We start from the raw sequence: 19356 nt of genomic DNA, 5'->3' as shown, positions 1-19356 counted from the left end.
CGTGGCCACGCTTCAAAGCGTGTGATCGCTCACCGCTGCCTACACACCAGAGCCCGACTATTTTTCCAGAATCCCATCTGAACACCCCTCTCGCGCATAACTCCGCTCAACCCTCCCAACCCTCTCCTCCAGCCATGCTCTCCTTCCCGCACTACCCTGGCCCCAAATAAACCTCCTCACTGTGTCCTTTGGGGCCAGTACTTCACACTGTCGTTTGCCTAGGAGTCCGCCTCCCCTTCCCACTTGGTTCTCCGCAGGCCAGCCCTTCACATCTGAAGACATCGCTTCCTCTTCCCCTGCCACTTCTCACTCCCAGGTCCCCTGCCTCCCCCGGTGTCCCTGCCAGCTGGGATGAACTGGTGAGTGTTACGTACGGCAGGTGTTTTACCCATCCTTGCGCCCCTGGAGCCTAGTACCCAGGGAGAGCATCCGAGAGGTGATGCCCACCCCCCAGTGCAGGGCAGCTGCCGGTGGTATCCCACAGACGTGAAATGGAGCTGGGCGCTGGTCTCCCAATTCAGACTTCTTGCCTCTGCTCTTCTCCTGAAACCCAAACTGCCACGAGCATAAGATGGGTTTCACCATCTCAATCATCATCATCATCATCAAAGTGCCACGAGCATAAGATGCGTTTCACCATCATCATCATCATCACCAAAGTGCCACGAGCGTAAGATGATGATGATGACGATGATGACGACGACACCAGTAAACAGAAGACAGCTCAGTTATAACTGAGCCAGTGGCACAAAAGGCTGAAATTTTCTATTTGTTACCAATTTCAAAACAATCCTTCTCCAAAGACCCACCGGAAACGGGAAACAGACTATCAAGTGCTCACTGCAATTCGAGATCTGCGAGTTCCCATAACTTGCTCTGGCACCCCCAGGCAGGGCAGGATAACGCACCCTGGTGACCTCCATCCCAACAACATCCTAAGGGGGACAGGACATCCTTCTATCGCTGCCCTCAAGTCCACAGGGCTCCTACTGCCTAAAAAGCAAAGCATCGAAAGGCCAATACATCCCAAAGGCTACCCCCGCCTTGATTACGGGCAAATTTTAAGATCAGGTCAGCAGTTAGACTTCACTAGTTACCACAGGTCACTGGGCCCCTTAGGTCACCCGTCCTGAACTCTGACACCGTGAGGCAAAATCTTGAATTTATATATTAAATGACAACCCATTTTAACAGACAACAACACGGGACCCGTTTTCAAGGCACTGGCCCCTACAAGAACCCAAAGCAACACTCCACTGACTACAGAGCTGAGTTTCCAGGCTCCTCAAAAGCGGCCCATATGCTACTCTTGCTTTGAAGCAGAGCTCAAGCACATTTAGTGAGGTTGAGAATGGGCGTCCACGAGAAACAACCTGAGAGACAGGCACACGCCCCACCACCCAGCACACGAAGGACCTACAGAAGCCTCAAGTCCAAGCCCACGCTCTTTTACTTTGGGGGCATCCCTCACCAGGTGAAAGACCACTGGAAACTCTCTAAGGGAGACTTGGGGTACATTTTATCTTCTAGAAAGATCTGTCCAGGGCTTCACCCCTGGGTCTTTCCTACAGTGGCAGCCGGAGGCTCTGGGGACAGCCACTTCCCTCCAGCTGATCTGTGAACCAACACCACTTCTGCGAGCCTCTCACCTCAGCAATCACACATCTCCCCTCCTGATCTTCCATGAAGTCACGGTCTATCTAGCTCATCTTGTCAAATGCCAGAAAACCTGCTATTTCCAGAAGCCAGCAACCGTGTCGCATGCTTGTTCTTGCACACTCTTCCCCTCGGTGGGTACCAGAGGGCTCTGCACACAGCAGGCTGCAGGGGATATTTATTTGATGAATATAGTGTGTCGTTACAGGAGGTAGTTTAGTAGTGGCTTCAAGCGTGGGTTCGGGACCCAGGCTGCCCAGTTTGATTCCCACGAGCCAGTTGCCGCACTGGGTCTGGCATTTCCACACCCGAATAACGCGGATAACTGACCTACATCACAGGGTCAAAGAGTCTTTGTCAGGAATGAATGAGACGATCCGGCTCAAGAATTTAGGACAATGGTTACTAGTATATGCTCAATAAATATAACATGTTAGTGCCGCTGCTCCCAGAACCCATGCTCAGAGTTTCCCCACGTGAAGAGGCTAACAACCGAAAAAGGGTGGGAATTAAAGTGGAATGACCTGAGATTTTTGTTATCAGAATGGAGTCATGATCACGTCTAGTGGGGGCAGAAGAGAAACTGAAAGACTTAACGTCTGGCTTGGCTGATTTAAAGCAAACACAGGCGGGCCTTGACTGGCGATGTGTTTCATCAAAGGGGGTCTATAAGCCAAGTGCGGTCTGTTGAACTTTTAAATGCACCCTAGGTAGACTCCTCTGTGCTGCGAATGACCACATCTCAGTTCCTGCCGTTGAAGGGTGGGTTTCTCTGTCCGCAGCTTTGTGCAAAGACAGGGGCGGCAGCACCAGCCATCAGCAGACTTCCCAGGCCTGGCCAGCCACAGAAGCCCTTCCAAGATTCCAGGCACTAGAGAGATAACAATGAAATAAAGCTGCCGGGCCACTGTGATCACAGTCTCTAAATATAATAATTTGCTGGTGCTACCCCCCCGAGATAGGTACACGCCCCCACACCCCGCTTTTTCTTGAGGATGCCACACCGTGGAACGTGACCGCACACCATCGACTCTCCAGCGGACTGACAAAAAGCAACCCTCAACCAACCCACAGCCATGATCGCCACCCACACCAACATCAAGCGCTGCTCAAAAAAGGAAACAAAAACAACAATGAAAATGAGAAGAGGTGCAACCTACTGCCCTGACAGGATGTGACCGATTGCTCCTGGGACTCACCTGTTCCCAGGGAGAAAGTCCTCTTTGCAGCACCCATCCCAATGCCACATTCTTAGCAAGCTGTGGGTTCAGCGTGAAGGGACAGATCACAGGCAGCCTTAGGAACATCCCACAGCCTGCCCGTACTGACAGCACGTGGACATTCTCGGAAGAAAGCTCATTAAGATTCCAAAGCATATATTTCTTTATTAACTTGTTTCACCAACCTCTTCAAGGAGCTTTACATAAAATATATTAGACTTTCATCCACTTAATCTGAACACAGCAGACGGTCTAATACATCCAGAAGGGGATATATTAGAGAGGACATTCCAACACCCTAACACCTAGGGAACCTCACACCACCCAGCAGCAGCAGGATGCAAATACACAACTGGTTAAAGGAAAAAACCAACTGCAAAAAAAAAAAAAAAAAAGAAGAAAGAAAAGAAAGAAAAAAAGAAAAGAAAGAAAGAAAGAAGAAAAGAAAAAGAAACTGCCCGAGAGACAGTGTGCACTGTCATCACTGTCTGCAGTTACGGATGAGCTATCCAAAAGCGAGACCGTATCTGTTTGTCACCAGAAATTGGCCACTGACTACACAACTGACAAGCAATTCTGGATATTAATCACAAGGCCACTATGTAGAGTAAGCTGTATTTGGCAGCAAACTTCTTGTTAGACCTCCAAATCCACACCTCACAGTGAGGCTAGAAGACAGAGTTTTTGCAAAAGTACCCAGAGATTTAAATATTCAAAAGAATATGCTCACACCCAGCTTTTAAAGGTTTCAGGGTCTCCTTACCAAGTTTTCAACTGGAAAGAAGCAGGACAGGGACAGGTCTTTGGGTTTTCTTTCGCCTTTTTTTTTTTTGGACCCTAAAAACTCATTCATCTTATCAAATATAGGGCTGGAACAAAGTGTGGTGGACACCACACTACTAGTGGGATTTATGGTCACAGTGATGCAGAAACACCCAAGCTCCTGAGCAAGAGATGGGGAATCCTGTTACCCCCGGCATGGGTCAAAGGGCACTTTCTGGGGCCCCAGGGGATGTTCAGGTTATGTTGGTCAAGACAGAAACCATAAAAAAGGAAGCATCTTTGGGACATGCTAAGGACTCACCACCTGAGGCTTTGATGAATCATGTGTATGATGTCAGAAAAGCATCACCCACAGTCAAACGCACTAACACTTTGCTGGGAGATCACCCCCCAGGATGGAGCCCCAGCTCACACACTGGAATGGCTGGGCCGGCAAGGGAGGCAGCCAGTGCCCCCTGCACTGGCAGGTGCAGGGCAAAGTCACCGAGGGCAGCATTCAGGCTGGTGCTCCGACGGTCACACTGCAAGAGGCAGCACGCCTGCGCTCCAGCTTCTAGTTTTTACCAACCCAGTGGAAAACACGTCACCTTCTATCTTGTTCCAGAAAGATTTGTGTGCATTAAGAAAAAAAAAAAAGGTTAATTAACACAGTAAAACCCCAAGGTCGTTCTGGGGGAAGCAGGTCTGCCATCAGCAGAGGTGTTCAGATAGAGGCCAATCAGTGGGGATGAGCTCTGTGCCCTGCGGCAGGGATTAGGTCCCTCCCTCTGACACCCACGGATCTAGTGGGAAGCCCAGCACACAGGAGATCCAAGAGCAAGTTTCGCTTGCGGAATGAACTTTGTTTTCACACAGATTACCGGGCGAGCAAAAATACTGACCGAGTTTGAAGACATGCAGAGGGTCAAGCGTCCCCTGGGAAAGCAAGGAAGACGCTGGAAAATCAGGTCGTGAGGGAGTCCTGGCACCCCTAAGTCAGAGGCTCATGCAACTGGGACAGTCCTACTCGGTTCGTGCCCAAAGCCTCCTGCCCTGAGCCCTGTGCTCACAAGTCCAACACCTCACCAAAACAAGCAGACACATAAATGCTCTGAAGATTTAGCTGCGGATCCCATCTGAAAATCATTCAGAAGCTCAGGCCATCTACAAGAAAATCTTCCATTTCCTTCTGGTATCAGGAAATTAAAAGGAAAGAAGGAAGGTGGGGGTGGGGGAGGAAGAAGCCAGTCATTTGTTTCCACTTCTCACTTTTTTTTTTTTTTTTTTAATATAGTTGTATTTTTCAGGCTCTACCCATGCCAGGTGTGTACGTTTTAACCAATGAAAACAGTACAAGCAGAGAAGGTGCTGAAAGTATTAAAGACCATAAAAATCCCTCTTTAAAGAACAGGGGACGTACCGTGTTTATAAACCTTGTTTCATCCAACATTCTGATCTCAGAGAAAGGCACCCCCCTCTCGTCCACTACAAAGGCCAGAGACCTGGAAGCCATCTCTCTCCCTCCCCGCCCCCATGCTACCCCCACCCAGTAGCAGAGTCCTTCCAGCCACTTAGATCTCGATCAAAGCCTCCCAGGCTCCCCACCTCTGTGGCCACCATATCCAAGCCAGCACTGGTTTTCAACTTTTTTTAAAAAACCAGGCTTCTAACTGATCTTGCAGATGGAAGGCAAAATAGTAGCTTCCTTGCAGTCTAGTCTATCCCCCACTCTGAGCAGGAACAATCTTTAAAAATGCAAATCTAATCTCATGGTGTCATTCCTTGGCCTAACACCCTTGAAGTTCCTAAGAAGACCTCCAAATACCTGTGGGCTACAAAGAGGGTGCTGAAGCCACTTACCTACTTCATCGTGCTGTCATTCATTTCTTCCGCGTCTTTTTTTTCCCTCCACACACTCCCTGCGTTTCTCTCGCTTCGGTGGGCACACACCCCTCCCCTCCAACCTAAGGGCCTTTGTATAAGCTGTGCTCCAACACACTCTTTCCCTCCCTCCACCATCCTTCAGATATTAGCTCCATGGGATGCCTTCCTTGACCTGCCTCCCAGTATCCTCCATCCTACCGCCCCCAACACATGTTCTTATTCAATTTTACTGCTAGCAGTTGGCATAGAAGTACATGACTTAGTGGCCGAACAGGTATTTTCCAACCTCTGTGAAGCTATAGCAACTCTCTCTTACTCATAACTGGCACTCCCGGTATTTACTGCAGCCTTCACATAGCATACATTCAAATACTAAATAAAAGTCAAATAAAGATCTGCAAATGTCAAAAAAAAAAAAATTCAATGCTATGACGTTTGCAAATTTGGGGGTGCAAACTTTTTTTTTAAGACTTTATTTATTCATGAGACACACATCAGAGAGGCAGAGACACAGGCAGAGGGGGAAACAGGCTCCTGGCAGGGAGTCCGATGCAGGACTCGATCCCAGGACCCCGGGATCACGACCTAAGCCAAAGGCAGATGCTCAACCACTAAGCCACCCAGGGGCCCCAAAAAACTGTTTTCTAAAAGCAGATTGGGTCTGATACTGACTCCAACGTGATAAAACATTCTAGGAAAAGGGGCCTGCGAAGCTTTACTAAGCTCTTAAACAACCAATAGTTCTCTGAAACCTTACTTTCATGATTTAAAAACAAATTAAGTCTAGAGATGTACACGTTAAGCCTCTTTTAAATTATACTCAGTTTAAAATTTTAAGAATAGTTTAATCCAATATAGGATTAACTAACCAAGTCATGGGAAACCTGTTTGAGATGTTCACTAAAACAGTTTCATATAATTATCCCTCAAAACAACAATTAAAAGCCATAAGGTGGAAGAGAAATGACTTTTAAGAGGTGTGTTTTCCACATCGGAGAAGAAACTATACAAGCCTCCTAGAGAAATGTAAGAGTTAGACTATTCTATCAGAATGTATCTACCAGATGAGCCTAAAAACTCTAGTTATTGGGTAAGCACAACAGGAATATTTAAAGGTAGGAATGTATTTTTAATCAGCTAGGATTTCATCTTGTAATAAAAGGTAGCAAGACCTCCCACTATGCAGTTTAAAAACATTCTTTAGGTACAAAAGGGTCCATAAGCAAAACATTTCTCTCGGACCCAATCTTTTCTGGTATCTCCCCTATTTCTTAAGCTGTATATACTTCTTTTAAAAGAAACTTAAACAACTTGAGGTGGTTTTGTGTATTCAGAAGCGGGTTTTTAAAAAGAATAAGGTCTCAGCATAAATGAGGCTGCCCTAAAACGGTGGAAAGTTTCTTTCTAGAAGACTGATCTCTAATCAACTTCTATCAAGTATGGATATTGTACACACGCACACACAAATAGAGCAAGATCTACGCCCCGTAGGTTTCTGGTTTGGTATTTTGTTTTAAATCCAAGGAGTAACGGAAAAAAGAAAAGTTAAATTATACACAGACCAACACTCCTATTAACTCATACCACTAATGAAACAAAAATCTAACTAAGCAGAGAAAATGGGCCCACACGTTGGAGCTCTGAAATGATTTTGGTCTTTGATCTGTGTGCCCATCTCTCCTATTTAATATAAACTTCAAACCAAGAGCCATGAAAAGTGGTTATAATTAGTAAGGGCCCTAGTGAGACAGCTTCTAGTGCAATCAGGCATTAACAAAGATTTTTTTTTTCTCTTTAATTTCGAGTAAATTAAGCTGAGCAAAGTTTTTATTTTACCATTTCTGTAATTCGAAATTCTTTTCCAGCAGTGCACACATAACACCAAATCTCTGCAGGACGGCTGTGCTAAACACTCAAGTTTACATCTGTTTCCTTCTCTCAATCTGTACTGATATCTAGGACCCAGCTACTAAATTATATGTGTGCCTCCCCAAAAGCTCTCACTTTCGTATTAGAAAAATAGATCCAATCGACATACTTTGCAATCCTTGAGCTGGGTACAGAAGGTTGGAAAAATAAGAAAAGTCCCTCTCTGTTCTCGAGGTGGGGAAAACCCGTCCACAAGGTCCACTGTGACAGACTGGACAGAAGGAGGTAGGAGTGACTCTGGATGGAGGACCCGATTCTCCCTGCAAGAGGTGGTTTCTAGAGTGTTCTTGGAAGAAGAGCAGAGAAAGGCCATCTGCTAGAAGGAGATGAGGATGAGCCCGAGTGCAACAACCCACACGGACGGACGCGGAGACGGTCAGAAATCACTCAGTGCGTCAGTGGCGCAGAGAAGTGGCAGGAGCTGAAAGTAGCAAGACAGTCTGGAAGCTGATGATGAAGGTGCTCGGGTGCCAAGTAGAGGAGTTTGGATTTCTTCCTGTAGACAACAGGGAGCCAAGAGATGTTTTTCAGCAGGCAAACACCATGTGCAGCTTGAGTTTCGGAGCAGAGCGGAGGATGAGCCGGAGCAGGGCAGCGCGGGCAGCGGGAGGCTAACTGAGGAGGTGCTGGCGACACGCTGAGGACCTGAGGTCAGGGCCTCGCCGAGCCAAGGCCAGAGTCCGACCAGAGAGAAGTTTCCGGGAGGGTCTGATCACTGGACTTAGGGGCCGAGACAGACGCAAGTGAGGATGGCAAAGCGCTTCCTGGACGGGAGGCTGGGTGCACGGTGCGTTTCAGAGGACCTTCCAGAAGTGAAGGAGAGGACTTGTATTTTTACAAGTCACCTCTGGGGCACCTGCAGGTGAGCCCAGCGACAAAAGGGTTCGGGCTTAGGAAAAGCTGTAAATGGAGACAGAGGGCAGGGAGCTGCCAGTTTACAGGCCAGAGGGGAGGGCAGATAAACACCTGAATCCACGGCTCCTGGTACGGGAAGCCAAGGTGGCTTCAGAGCAGGTCCCTGAGCAAGAGCAGCACAAACAGATGTGAACAGATGCTTACTGTCTACCACGGGGTTTAGGATGTTTAAATAAAAGGGGGGGGTGGGCAGCCCGGGTGGCTCAGCGGTTTAGCGCCGCCTTCAGCCCTGGGCATAATCCTGGAGTCCCAGGATCGAGTCCCACATCGGGCTCCCTGCATGGAGGCTGCTTCTCCCTCTGCCTGTGTCTCTGCCTCTCCCTCTGTGTCTCTCATGAATAAATAAATAAAATCTTTAAAAAAAAAAAAAAAAAAGAAAAAGCTACCTGTGAGAGTGTTTCTGTAAGGTCAGTGGGAGCCCAGGCCGTCTTAGGGCCAAAGCTACTGGCACATAGGCAGCCAGCCCTTCCCTTTCTGGAATGCACTCTCCCCTCTCTTCCTGCCTCCTCCTCAGCTCCTCACCTCCTGCCTGTGTGGCTAAGGCCTGGAGTTGGGGTAGGGAGCATGTAACAGGGGTCAGGCAAGTGACACCTGTGGCTACAAGATCACTCTGGTCACTATCCTAGACTTTTCTGGGCTGAGGAGATAGTTTCAGGTCTGTAAACCACATTTTGTTCCTTTAACTCAACTAGTTAAAAGGAACAACTAGTATGGGGAGACCCAGTAGTCCAAAGAACATAAAAGTAACCCCCGTGTCCTTCCCCCACGTTCCCTCCCCATCCCTCCCAGCTACAGCACCAGCCTGCCAGCCACCCCCTCAGGAGGAGATGTATGGACACAAGACCGGTTCCCAAAAGCTGCCCTGTAAAAAGGGTGGAGAGTTATGTAAGAATTTTGCAAAAAACTTGACAAAACGAGGGAGACTTCTGCACTTACGAGTGCAGAAACCCTGACTATCAAGCGAGTAAAGGCTAGTTCAAACACTTGGGGGGGTGGGTAGAGGGGAATACACTCCAACATAACTTAAAACAGGAGAGAAAACTGGCAGATGACAACAACAGAGCGAGTTTCCCAATAACTGAAGAAGTGACTCGGAACAGCGTCCCAGTGCCAACGAATCTGGTTTGTTTTAGAAGCAGATGAGTTCTAGAACTTTTATTTACTATCGGGTTTTTAAATATGTTTCACACCACTTCGTGTTTTCCCCAACCCCAAATTCTCTGTGACCCCTTGAAGGTGCCAACCATGGTACCTTACAGGCATGTAATAGGAGCTTACTTGCTTTATGAAATTTCAGATCTCCCAACAGATCACGTGCACTACGCTGAGGACACCCAGGCTCCCTGCACATAGGACACAGGCCACGACTGCTGTACCTTTAAAGCAGGCTTTCTCAACCTCCACCTACCCACTGACATTCTGGACTGGGTAATTCTTTGTTGTGAGGCCATCCGGTGCACTGTGGGATGGGTAAGCAGCATCCCTGGCCTCTTCCCACTGAAGGCCAGTAGCACCCCTCCCCCGAGCAAGGCAATCAAAAAAAAAAAAAAAAAAAAAGTCTCCAGACATTGCCAAATGCCCCTGGGGGCAAACCGCCAACTCTGAGAACCACTGCTTTAAAGGGTGAGTCCAAAGCTTACAACGACGACTTGCCTTGTCCTTAAAATCCACCCCTAAGTGAACTTCATTAAGAAAAACTGGTCTAGTTCTGTTGGTCTCTCTGGGCACCCAAAGCAAAAAGAAAGTGCTGCATTTCCTCAATTTGAACAGAAACCCCTAGGCAAATTTCGCCTGAAGTCCTGGAGTCGTGCACAATTCTGGAAAGGAAATCCAGAGTGGATACCCACAAAGCTTCCTGAGCTCAAAATATACCACTTTCTTCCATATATAGATTTTAAGTTTCTGCAACATTTATTATCCTTACAACAATTCTAGGAGGTAGAAAATCTACTGACCAAAAAAAAAAAAAAAAAAAAAAATGCGTATGATCACATTCATCAACAGACATGTGCCAAAAGGTAAAAAGTTTCTTTTTTAATCGCCTTACATCTTCACATTCAACACAGAATTACTGTGAAAAGGATCTGGTCTCATTTAAAACACACACAGAGGCACATACTTAACGCTCAGTGTTCTGAGGCTAAGCCGACGTTAAGAAAGCAGGTGTTGTACGGAGCTAGACTGGGATTGGGTTTATTACCAGCCAGAGTGCAAATTGGCACAGCTGTAAAATGGGTTAATACAGCCACCTAACCCTCTCCGTGTTTGCTGCTTTGAGGATAAAATCCGAATCTTTGGTTCAAGGCCTTCACAAAAGCAGGGTGAAGACTCTGTCAAAGGTACAACCTCACCAACACTGAAATTTTAAAAAGTCATTAAGCCACTAGGTCTCAAACATTCTTTTGACCATCCTACCCCACGGCCTCTGAAAAAGGGGGGGGGGGGGAGATACTCAGCAAGCCAGGGGAAAAACAAATAGAGCCACTTAAAAGCTTTATCTAATTACCCCCACTGAGACTTTTTCTTGCTGCAGTCTGGCCGGCTGACAAAGAAATGGGGGTGGGAACAGGGGTGGGGGGTGGGGGTGGTGTTCCCTGGGCCTTCTCTACCTTATCAGGACCACCCGCCCTCAGGGAGTCCGAGAGGCCTCAGGTGAATCCTGCAAGGGCAGGCAAGTACCCAGTCTCCCCAGTCTTGGGGACTTCACAGAGGCTTTCAAATTCTCTTAGCATTACTTGCTTGAATCACACTGAGCAAACATCTCCACCCTCTCCCACTTCTTTTGTCTGAAGCACCTATTCACAGGCCGCCACCTTCAGTGATGCGCAGACGGGCTCACCTGTCCCCTGGAGTACCGACGGCAACAAGATGCACCAGGGGCTGGAAGAGACCGCGCCCTGAGCCCTCCTCCCAGCTTCCCTTCCTCTCCACCCCCAGGGGTGGGGGGGGGGTGGGGGAAGCACCGGCTCCACTCCACGCTGGCTTCCCTTCGTAGGAACAGCGAGCACCCAGAAGGTGCCAAGAGGCCCAGGCCCAGCACATAAAAAGTCAGCCTCCCTCACTCCTCATCACCTTCCTCGCGTGGCCACCTCCGTTGTGGCGAAAACACAGCAGATGGTTTTCCTCTCTACTCTCCCTTCTTGGGGAGTGGGGAAATTAAAAATAAGTGACGCATTTCAGAAAGCACATCGTATGCCTCCCCCTGTGTTTCATATGGTACACCTTTTACCTCTGATTTATGGGGAGGCCCCCCACCGCCCCGGGGCGTGGAAATCACACTCTGACCCCTGCTTTTTGAAGAGGGCCAGGGCTCCTTCTACTCAAAAATCACTTTCTAGGTCTCAGAGAGAAAAGAGAACCCATGCACCCTGCCCCCCTCCCAGAGAGGCCATCTAATTTCTTAATGATATTTGGAAATAAAAAACGTTGGTCAACTCTCTGCCTGTCTGGTGGGTCAGATGGACACAAGCAACGGTGAGGCAGGGAAACCTCGGACTTAGAGCAGGCTTGCCCTGCTACCAAGAGATGATGCTTAACAACCATGGCTCCAGGTAGATCTCAACCATTTTATCTCACTGTACAATTTCGAGATGCTCATACGTACTTGCAGCAGAAATGTGAAGTAAATCATATTATTATTTTTGACATTTGGTCACCCTTCCAAACAGACTCCAGACCTAATACAATTCTATTTTCTACATGGTATTAAAAACTGGGCTGAATAAACTCTGATGGGGAGATGGAATCCTATCAAAGCCTAATCTAATCTCAGGAAAGGGGGAAGAAAGCTATTGTCCTGTTATCAGGAGGGCCTACACCGCAGACTTTCTCTGGATACTATATTACATTTCTACCTTCTGAATGCAAATCTGTTTAATAAAGAGTATAAAGTAAGACATCCCTCTGTGGATGAGCTAGATTTTCCAAAACAAACTGAACAAGCTGCTATGAATAAACGAAGTAAAGTGATGTTACACACGTATGTCCTCAGGAAGGAGGGCTGAACCTGCACACACCGGTATCACACAAGAAGTCAGCCCAGACGAGCTGCCATCTGACACCAGAGTTGGTCAGAGAGCATGAACTTCAATTAAAAGACACTTACAAAAGAGAGAGATTATTTAAATATGATAACGAAAACAAAACAAACCCAACAGCCAACCTTCCTAGGTCAGAGGACATGGAGGATCCAGAAATTAATTAAATCTAGTAAATAATGTAAAACAGGGAAGGACTCCCTTTCAAAAATGCTCTGGTTAATTTTAGCATCTTCTGTTTAGCTGCTTAGCAACCCTTATCCTATGACCTTTTAAGTACCACCTACTTTTCAGAAGGATAATGAATAGAAACATCAAAAGGATTCACTTCTGACTGTTTCTAGTGAGCCTGTTTAACCAATTTTTGCAGAAATTAAATTTATATTAATTATGTCACACAAAACCCTAAAAGGGTAGGATTTTTTGGCGCCACAAACCAGGAATTTTCTTCTGCCAGAGGTAATAAATGATGTTCACAACTGAGCATAAGGACAGCAAGCAAAGATTTCCAAACTGACCTGAGGAAGTGGATCAACACAGCAGTTTAAAATTGAAGAGTAAAAATGCAAGCCACATAATGGCAACTAGCTATTGCCTGAGCAGCAGATAACCAATAAACAACTTGATCAGATGCACACGAACCAGGTAGGCTTATTTTTCTCCTTCAACATTCTATACCTGTGTTGGATGCAAATAAGATCTCAGGAGTCTGCCTGAAGATATCTAAAATAAAAGACCCTTCAAATCAGAAGGTCATTTGTTGGATGATGTAAATAGTTAGGAATGGATGCACCACCTGTGCCAGCTGAGTCAGACTCATCTTCCCCATCACATAACAAACACTTGTCTGCCATAGGGCTTAGGCTCTGAATTTCTGATGAGAAATTAAGCAGTTATCCAGAAAAACCCAGAGAACGATATGCCCCGTAACAGTAAGCATCAGCAACGTTTCTGAAGTTATCATACAACCAGCAAATCCTTCAAAAAAAAAAAAAAAATTCCCCAAATGCAACCTGCTTGGCAGTATTTTTAAGAATGATAAAACAGTGCAAGTTCATTAACAACCTAAAATGGAGCACAAGCTAAACAAATAACTAAATCAAAGGGCTCTCTCCCTTTCTTTTGTAAAAGTGGGGGTGGGTGGGAGAGGAAGGTGTTTTTTCACACATTTAAAACTTGATAAAAGACATTCAAATGTTTAATTCATCAGTGTAACCAAAGCTCAAAACACATCAAAGCAGGATCCATCAGCGGGTACCCAGAAAGCTCCCTCCAAAATGCAGAGGTAAAACACAAACAAACAAACAACAACAAACAACCCCTAACATTAGTTAGTGGCTCACCGATGCATAAATTATTTGAAGACTAACTTGGAACCCATTTCTTCAGAAGTTCTGTGTGACTCTTGAAGGAAGCACAGAACTAAATGTTTAAGGGAGGAGGAAAAAAAAAAAAAAAAGTTTCAGCCAAGACTCCAGCCTCTAGCTCAGACTTCCGGGTTACACTAGATCTTAGAACCATACCTGCCTCCTCGAAAAAGCACCACGTCTAGAGGATGCTTTTAAGGGCGATGGGGAGATGGGGAGAAGAAGAAAAAAAAAACAAAAACAAAACAAAACCCCACACTAACAAAACCCATCCTTTGCTCTGCAGTTCCCTTTTCTCTACCTTCCACTTCAACTAAACTTATTTCAGAATACACTCATGCGCATGCACAGACCGCTTCATGCCTAAAAGGAAAAAAGACCTCAAAAATATGGGATGCACATTAGCAGCTCAGCAGCCTGTGCAGAAATCCTCTCCAGTCTCCTCTTCGAGACCGAAATACCTCGCTATTTCCAGCATCCCTATCCAACAGGCAAACTTTATTTCCACTGACTTTCAAAAGGCTAGGCTTTCCCTCTAACAACCCTAGAACAAGCACGGGGGCGAATTTTTCCTACTGATGGAAACAGACAGGTTTTTCAGCCTACCAAAAAAAAAAAAAAAAAAACGACTTATTTTTTCATTCGCCCTTCTATCTCTCTGCACCACCACCAACCACCATCCCCCTTTCCCCCTCCCCAAAAAAATAAAATTAAAAAAAAAAAAAAAAGAAAGAGAGAAAACTCCAAAGTGCCCCGAATGTGTGCTGCCGCTGGCTCTGAAGCCGTGTAGAATTTCGTAATGGAATGTGAACTGCTCGTCCGGATCTGGGCTCACGTTCTATCTTCTAACCAGTAAGGAGCGAGGGAGGGCAAATCTGCTGAGCAAGGAGAAATACTTTCCTCCTCTTTTATAACCCATCACGGATGCACCGCGGACGCCGGACGCGAGCTGCACGCGGCGCCTGTCAAGCGGCCCGCGCGCCCCCCGCGCCCCCCGCGCCCCCGCGCCCCGCGCGCCCCGCACCCGCGCGCCCGGCCCCGGGGGAGCGACCCTCGGCCCCTTGCAGAAAGCACGCCGCTTCCCAGGGAGGGGGCCGGCGACGGGAAGGACCTCCCCTGCTCCTTAGCAACCAGGAAGGTCGCAGTTTCCTAAGAGACCGCGAGTGGGGAGGGGGCGCGCGCGCGGGGAGGGGCGCGGGGCGCGGGGCACCGGGAGGGAGGGGGGCGGCCCTGCCCTGGGGCCCCCGCCCCCGCCCCCGGGTAGGTCCCCGGCCCCTCGGCGCCCAGCCTCGCCCCCGACTCCCGATCCTCCCCCAGCTCGGCGCTGCGGGGCCGGGATGGGAGGAGGCAGGGAAGCCCCAGAACTCGGGGAAAATTGGTCCAGCGGGCGGCGGACAAAAGTTTCCGAGCGCGCTGCACAGCTGGGCGGCGGAGCGGGCCCCGCCTCGGATGCTCCCGGCCTCCTTCCTGTGCTCGTGACGGCGCCGGGTGCCGAGGGCCCCCCCACCCCTCCCCGCCCCCCACCCCGCCCGCGATGCAGGCTCCGCTCCACACCGATGGCTCCCACGAAAACACGTCCACCGCCAGCGGAAGGGCCGGGGAACAATACGCGCGGACGCGGCTCCGGCCCCCGCCCGCCCCCTCCCTCCCTCCCGGGCCGCCCGGGGGCGGGGGGCGGCGCGACCCCCGGCCGGGAGGGGGCCGCCGCGGCGGGCGGGGGCGGGCGCACGGCGGCCCGCGGCCCCCTCCCGGCCGGCGCCGTCCGCGGGGAGGATCAAAGTCCGCGGCGCAGGGCGCGGCGGATGCTCCCACCGCGCAGCCCCGCGCGGGCACCCCCGGGAGCGCCCCGGGCCGGCGGGCACCCCCGGATACCTGGCGGCGGCGGGCGGGCGCCGTCATCCCCGCGCTCCTCGGCCCGAGCGGGACTCGAAAGTATGTAGGAGAAAAGTTTCCCCTCCCACATGGGGGGGGTGGATGTCGCGGGGGAGAGAGGGCGGAAGATGGAGAGCGGCGCTGGGAAGATGTCTCTGGCCGGCCGTGCGCGCACCATCCGAGTCCCCGGCGGCGCTGGTTAAAAATAAATTCCGCGGCGGGCGCGGCGGCGCGGGTCGGGCCGGATTCCTGCGCTCGGGCGGCTAATATGGATGCGCATCAGGTCCCGGCGGCGCGGCGCTGCGGCGGCCGCGGCGGCTCGCGCTGGGAGCTGGTTGGCAGAGCCGGCGGCTCGGGAAGGGGAAAAGGAGCGGAGGAAGGGGAGGAGGAGGAGGAGGAGGAGGAGGAGGAGGAGGAGGAGGAGGAGGAGGAGGAGGCGGGGAGGAGCGGCCCGGCGCGCAGCCCGAGGGGAGAGGGCTGCCCGGCTCATCCCCGGCCGGCCCCGCCGCCCCGAGCGCACGCAGCGCGGCGTGGGGCGCTCGGGTCCTCGGCTCCGGGAGACGCCGAGTTTTTAAAAAGGGAAAAAGAAAAAAAAAAAAAAAAAAAAGTACAACGCGCTCCGCACGCTTCACCCTCCCCATCCCCAAAAGTTCTTTAAAAGGTCGCTCCCGCTCCGCCCCGGAGCTCCCGCCGCCGCCCGAGGGCCGGCAGCCGGGGCCCCGGGCGCGTACTTACGGCCCTGCCGGGGCGCTCGGCTCGCGGGCATGGTGCGGCGGGCGCCGGTGGGCTTCGGGCGGAGGGAGAGGAGAGATGCAAACTTGTTCCGGAAAAGGAATCAAAATGGCGTTTCTGGATGTGCAAAGTTCATCAACTCCGCAGTCACTTCCCCTCCTCCTCTTCTCCCGCCGGGAAGGCGGTGGGCGAGGAGCTGGCGACCCCGGCGCCCCAGCCGTCGTCCCGGCCCCCGCCGCGGCCCCCCGCCCCGCTGCCCGGCCGCACGCTCGGAGGCTCGCTCTCCCCCTCTCACCCTGATAAGTAGACACATCACGTGTTGCTCCTGCGAGTCTCCTGGGGACGTGTTACTGAGCGGCGGCGGCGGCGGCGGCCCGGGCCCGGGGGTGGGGGTGGGGGTGGGGGTGGGGGGGCCCGGCCCCCGCGGGTCCCCGCCCCCGCCCCGACTTTCGCGGGGCGGCCGCCGCTCGCATCCCGGGATGGATGGAGGTGGAGTCCCCCCCCCCCCCCGCTCGGCGGCCCCGGGCCGGCCCCACGCCCTCCGCCGGCGCCCCGGGGGGAGGGGGCTCGGCCGCCGCGGCGGAGCGCGATGCCCCCCGGCCCCGCGCTCCCCGGCCGGCCGCCCCCGGGACCACCGCGCCCCCGCCCCGCAGCCGCCTCCCCGCCCCGGCTTTCCATCACTTCCCTGCAGGGTTTGTTTCACTATTTTAACGGAGGACGCGGCGAGGCAGCGATGCCCGGGAGGCGCGACAGGGGCGCCCCGGAGGCCGCGAGGGGGGTGGCGCGGGGGGTCCCCGGGGGGGCGGACCGCGGGGCGACCCCCCTCCCCGCGCCGCTCCCGCCCCACGCGGTCCTCGCGCTGCATCCAGGTGGGGCGGGTGGATGATGGGGCAGGCGATTAAGGAACCAGCGCTTCACCCCGCCCCCAACTTAGGGCTGCTTCTCCCCCGGGCCCCGGTCCTTGTAAGCTCCGGGGCAGCAGCCGCCCGGCCGGCCGGGAGCGTGTTCTCCGTCCAACAAATTCCGAGCGGACTTGGCTTTTGTCAGCTCCCCTTCCCCACGCTCCACGACTGATGCTCCGGGCCCGGGGCGGGGGAGCGGGGGAGGGGGGAGGGGGCTGCCCCCACCCCCGCCCCTTCCCAGGCTCCTACCGCCCCCTGTGTCCCCACCCCGCGACGGCACTGCTGATGCTGTGTCATCCACGTCGCCCTCCGAGGCACGGGGAGGCACCGGGGAAGCCACACGCAGTATCTCTGTCTTTCAGAGGCTCCCGTCTCAACTCTGCAACGCAGGGGCCCTCCTTGGAGCTGCTCCTTCTCCATCCCCTGGGCGGCCGCCACCGCGCTGGGCTGGCCTCGGCGGGGCTTAGGCGGCCCAAGTTATCACCGAGCCCCAGAGACACCAGGCCCGGGCTGTGCTTCCTCCAACAAGCCACTGACACGCTTCCTTCCCACTGTTCATACTTTTCCTACAGGGCTTCTGCGAGGGGGGCCTGTTCGTGGCCCTTGGAAACCTCTTTAGACAGATAGGGGAGGACTGTGGTTTTGGAAAATAAACATCACCCCACCCGGCCGGTTTCTGAGGACAAACGTGCCTCCTAACTAGTTGTAGAGAAGACTACTGTAGAGTTAGGGCGTTGCAGATGAGTTGGGCAAGGCGGGGTGATAGGGTTGCTGCTGGCTTCTCTCTACGGACTGTGACCTTTGACCTCGGCTCTCCCACTCGGGCTCCTGTGAGGGCACTTGGGTGCCACACAAAGTCGAACACGCCGTCATGGGTGGGCCTTTGATTTGCGGCCTCCCGTGGAACTCTGGTTTTCAGGGCTGCAGCTGGAAAGAAGTGTCTGTCTAGGCATGGATGAAATGAATGGATTCTGGCCAAGATAGAACTTTACAGAACCAAGCAAAAACAGTTGGACCATTACCCCTGACGGGAACTGATTCAGCTGCTGGTCTCTCTGACGTCCAGAATCATCAACATTAAGTTTTCAGAACCTGTTATGTTTCCCAGGGTCTACTGTTTACTGAGGAAAACTAGTCAGAGAAACTTCGGCACTTGCATTTTCCTATGCCTCCCTCCGCTCCCACCACCACCACCGCCCCCCCAGGTCCCCAAGTGTGTTATCAAGTGCTTTTGTGAAGACAGGCATGCCAAAGGAGGAACAGGCGGGTCTCTAAGCAGAAGTAATAGTTCACACGGTCACCAGAGAATTGGTGTCTGGAGCTTCTGAGTTGTAACCTGTTCCCGTGAGAAGGCAAAAAGGAAGGCCAAGGAGGGAATGCTAGTTTATTTAGTTGCCTTGCCTCAAGATTCAAGAGTGATTAGCCATTCCTCGTCCCCCCCCGCCCCCAGCCAGTGGTAAGTTTTGAATAGGAACAACATCAAAATTGGAATTTTGCTTATGATGTTAGCTTATTCTGTAAAAATACACTGAAACCTACAAAGCTGCATGAATTCTCATGACCACTCACCACCTTTATAACCTCATCTAAAAAGAACTTAAAAGTAACTTTTCAAAACCAAACTCTAGGGCTGTCTCGCTGGCCCAGTCAGTAGAGCATGTGACTCCTGACCTCAGGGTCATGAGTTCAAGCCCCACATCGGGCATGGAGTCCCACTTTTAAAAAAATAAAAATAAAAATTGAATTCTAATGATACTGGGCTCCGTGTTCATCTTTTTTAGCTAATTAATAATCTTGGGAGCCAAATGAGGTGTTCAAAGTTCTGTTTGTTCACACTCATATAAGTATCATTTATCCAACAAGTATTTATTGGACATCTAATAGGTTAAAAGAGTCCTGCTATCAAAACTAGAGAGAGATGCCTCTCCACACCCACTTAGGATGGCTAAAATAAAAAGGACAGATGCAAGTGTTGACAAAGGATGAGGAGAAATTGAAACCCTCATACACTGCTGGTGGGAATGTAAAATGGTGAGGCCACTTTTAAAAAACACCTTGGCAGTTCTTCCTCAGAATGCTA

General features: G+C 51.2%; 1 protein-coding gene and 1 long non-coding RNA gene across 9 annotated transcripts in view; one reads left to right on the top strand and one right to left on the bottom strand.

Annotated features, from left to right (window-relative positions):
* RREB1 (ras responsive element binding protein 1) overlaps positions 1-16751 on the bottom strand; it is a 134771-nt gene extending 118020 nt beyond the window's left edge. For 3 of the 8 annotated variants that reach the window (XM_038584109.1, XM_038584107.1, XM_038584110.1), the window contains exon 1: positions 16378-16640. The gene's annotated coding sequence lies outside the window, so the exon portion shown is untranslated. Of the gene's footprint in view, positions 1-13746; positions 13938-15642; positions 15980-16377; positions 16642-16669 lie in introns of those variants that run through there. The other 5 variants (XM_038584100.1, XM_038584108.1, XM_038584102.1 and 2 more) reach the window with 4 other exon arrangements.
* Positions 15589-19031, top strand: LOC119867646. The gene is made up of 2 exons (XR_005384290.1): positions 15589-15702; positions 17639-19031. It is a non-coding gene; the product is annotated as an uncharacterized LOC119867646 (long non-coding RNA).
* Positions 19032-19356: the final 325 nt, after the last annotated feature.

Source organism: Canis lupus, chromosome 35 (genome assembly GCF_011100685.1).
Source record: "Canis lupus familiaris isolate Mischka breed German Shepherd chromosome 35, alternate assembly UU_Cfam_GSD_1.0, whole genome shotgun sequence".
Lineage (NCBI taxonomy): Eukaryota > Metazoa > Chordata > Mammalia > Carnivora > Canidae > Canis > Canis lupus.
Note: the sequence above shows the minus strand (reverse complement) of the source record. Positions and strands in the feature narration are given on the sequence as shown.